At 45.0% G+C, this 3,979-nt stretch overlaps 1 pseudogene; it reads right to left on the reverse strand.

Annotated features, from left to right (window-relative positions):
* Window positions 1-2,979: 2,979 nt before the first annotated feature.
* Window positions 2,980-3,321, reverse strand: LOC140717074 (large ribosomal subunit protein eL33-like; annotated as a pseudogene).
* Between the last annotated feature and the right edge of the window lie 658 nt (window positions 3,322-3,979).

Here is a 3,979-nt window from a genome sequence, read left to right on the forward strand (position 1 = left end):
ACCTCATGCCTTCTTTTAGCCCTCCTGATTTCTTTCTTAAGTATTTTTTTGCACTTTTTATACTCCTCAAGCACCTTATTTGCTCCTTGTTGCCTATACCTGTCATACATCTCTCTCTTTTTCTTTATCAGATTTCCAATATCCCTCAGAAATCAAGGTTCCTTATTCTTATTCACTTTGCCTTTAATCCTGACAGGAACATACAAACTCTGCACTCTCAAAATTTCTCCTTTGAAGGCCTCCCACTTACCAATCACATCCTTGCCAGAGAACAACCTGTCCCAATCCACGCTTTTTACATCCTTTCTCATTTCTTCAAATTTGGCCTTTTTCCAGTTTAGTACCTCAACCCGAGGACCAGATCTATCTTTATCCATGACCAAGTTGAAACTAATGGTGTTATGATCTCTAGACCCAAAGTATTCCCCTACACACACTTCTGTCACTTGTCCTAACTCATTTTCTAACAGGAGATCTAATATTCCATCCTCTCTAGTTGGTATCTTTATATATTGATTTAGAAATTTACCTGAACACATTTTACAAACTCTAACCCATCTAGACCTTTAACAATATGGGAGCCCCAATCAATATGTAGAAAATTAAAATCCCCTGCTATCACAATTTTATGTTTCTTGCAGTTGTCTGCTCTCTCTCTGCAGATTTGCTCCTCCATTTCTCGCTGACTATTGGGTGGTCTATAATACAACCCCATTAATGTTGTCACACATTTCCTGTTTCTCAGCTCCAACCTTATGGCCTCGATGAACAAGCCTTCTAATCTATCCTGCCTGAGCACTGCTGTAACATTTTCCCTTACTAGCAATGCAACCCCCCACCCCACCTTTCATCCCTCTGCCTCTATCACGTCTGAAGCTTCTGAACCCTGGAACATTAAGCTGCCAGTCCTGCCCCTCCTGTGGCCAAATTTCAGTAATGGCTACAATGTCATAATTCCATGTGTCAATCCATGCCCTCAGCTCGTCTGCCTTCCCCACAATACTCCTCGCATTGAAATAGACACACCTCAGAAGATTATTACCACCACACACAACCCTTCTACTTCTGACTTTGCATGAACTTTTAACATCATTTCTTTTCACGCCCACTCCACTATCTGCTCTGGCACTGTGGTTCCCATCCCCCTGCAAATCTAGATTAAACCCTCCCCAATAGCACTAGCAAACCTCCCTGCAAGGATATTGGACCCCTGTAGTGCAGGTATAACCTGTGTCTCTTGTACAGGTCCTACCTGCCCTAGAAGATATCCCAATGATCCAAAAATCTGAAACCCTGTCCCCTACACCAGTTCCTCAGCCACACATTCATCCTCCAGAGCATCCTATTCTTACCCTCACTGGCACATGGCACAGGTAGTAATCCTGAGATTACCACCCTCAAGGTCCTGCTTTTTAACTTCCTACCAAGCTCTCTATACTCACTCTTCAGGATCTCCTCACTCTTTCTTCCTACGTCTTTGGTACCGATGTGTGCCACGACATCTGGCTGCTCACCCTCCCATTTCAGAATGCTGTGTATGCGATCAGAGACATCCCTGACCCTGGCACCCGGGAGGCAACAAACCATCTGGGAGTCTCTGTCATGACCACAAAACCTCCTGTCTGTACCTGTAGCTATTGAGTCCCCTATCGCTACCACTCCCCTCTTCTTCCAGCCTCCCTTCTGCAGTGCAGAAGCAGACTCAGTGCCAGAGATCCGGCTGCTGCAGCTTTTCCCAGGTCAGTCATCCCCCAACAGTATCCAAGTCTGTATACTTGTTGTTGAGAGGAATGGCCACAGGGGAACTGTGCTCTGCCTGCCCTTTCCACTTCCCTTGCCTGATGGTAACCCAATTTCCTGTGCCCTGCTCCTTTGGCGTAGCTACCTCCCTGAAACTACTATCTATAAACTTCTCATTCTCCCGAATGATCCAGAGGTCATCCAGCTCCTGCTCCAGTTCCCTAACGTGGTTTGTTAGGAGCTGTAGCTTTATGCACTTCTTGCAGGTGTCGTTGTCAGGGAGACCGGACCCTGACTTCCCACATGCTGCAAGAGGAGCATTCCAACATCCTGCCTGGCATTCTCCTTAAACTTACTAGTTAAAAAAGAAATTGAATGAGAAAAAAAAGCAACAACAACATACTGGAACCTACCCTCGCCTCTGCCTGTTCACACCGAAGCCTGTTGAGCTAAAGCCGTCCCACTCTGACCGAGTTCACTCTGACATTGGCTGCTACAAAATGGCTGCTACGCTAGACGAAACTTCTTTTATACTGAGCTAGCTGACCAGCTGTCTTCAGTACCTCCGCTCCCAATTGCTTGGCCATTAAAAAACTGAAAAAGCCCGCGAATCCATCTCAAGCTATTAACGTGACAACTCAATATTGTATACTTTGAGCAAAGAAATGTCTCTTCATCTCATGAACATCAATTTCTCCTACCCTTTTCTTCTTTTCCTCTGACCCCTTCTCCTCACCTTCCTATCAGCTCCGCCTCATTCCCCTTCCTCCGTTTCTCCCACGGTTTACTCTCCTGTTCCATCAGAGTCCTTCATCTCCCTCCCTTTACCTTCCTCACCTACCAACTTCCAGTTATCCTCCTTCCCCTCCCCTTTTTATTTTGTCACTTCCCCCTTCCTTCCCAGTCCTGAGGAAGGGCCTCAGCCTGAAACATTCACTGTTCATTCATTTCCATGGATGCTGCCTGACTTGCTGAGTTCCTCCAGCGTTTTGCATGTGTAGAGCATCAAAAGAGGAAGTGCTAAGTTTTACCCTGACTTTATTAGAAAGGCGTCGAAGGACACTGTGAGTTGGACTCGAGGCATCAGTGAATCAGAATCTTGAGGTCCCATTTAAAAATGCATTAAGATGTTCTTTAATGTGGCTGTTCAATATTGATTTAATCATCCCCATTATAGACTCTGTATCATGATCTGTGAAAGTAGCAGTAATTTGAGCTAGACTTTTTCCTTTTATCACTTCAGCAGTAAAGCTTTGCTTTACATTCTTGAATCACCCGAATCCTGTGCCCGATAGCTTCTGCAGGCAGGTTACTTTTGAATTTAGCACGGACCATGCCACTGTTACCATGAGAACGAGTTACTTTACTCCAAATAACATGAGTTTTATTTGATTTACCACCAGAAGTGACAGTTTTGTTCTTTGCCTTGTATAGATAGGTACATCTCTTGCCCAGGTTAAATTCAGTTTCATCACGGGAGTAAACACCCTCAATCTTCAGCAGAGCTTTATGCTCCTTTTGGTTTTGAAGGCCTCATTTATAACCAGTGAAAACAGCTTTGCACCACAATCTTCCAGGCATTGTGAGAGCACGCCAGGCAGCCGGACCAGCTTGCCTGAAAACCCCAAGATGGAGGAATCGTTGTTCACATTGGCACAAATGACATAGGTCAAAAAAGGGGTGAGGTCCTTTGGAGTGTATATAAGGAGTCAGGAAAGAAATTAAAAATCAGGCGTCAAGGGCATTAATATCTCAATTACTCCTTGAGCTAAGAGTTAGTGAGGGTAAGAATAGGAAGATATAGCAGATGAATGAACAGTTGAATGTTGGTGCAGGGGGCAAGTATTTAGATTTGTGTCCATAGAGATCTCTTCAGGGAGAGAGGTGACCCATACAAGAGGGATGGGAGGCACATGGACTAAAGGGGACCAATATTCTGGTGGGTGGATTTACTAGTGCTGCTAAAGATGGCTAAAACTAAAGTCCTGTGCAATAATCTAAGGACAAATATATGAGTGGAGGGTGAGTTTGTAAATCTGGTGGGAGCAAAGGATGTTGGAAATGGTGAGGGTGGAGCACTACGGGAGGGCAGTGGGACATATGGCAGAGAAGGAGCGTCAAGGGTGGGGGTTTTGTGGGTGCAGTTACCCCCAGCCCTGAGACATCAGGCAAGGTCATTTGATTCCAAATAATTGATATATTGATCATTGCAGAATATCTCTGTGGGGTGTCCCGCTCC

The sequence above is a fragment of the Hemitrygon akajei genome, chromosome 27 (genome assembly GCF_048418815.1).
Source record: "Hemitrygon akajei chromosome 27, sHemAka1.3, whole genome shotgun sequence".
Lineage (NCBI taxonomy): Eukaryota > Metazoa > Chordata > Chondrichthyes > Myliobatiformes > Dasyatidae > Hemitrygon > Hemitrygon akajei.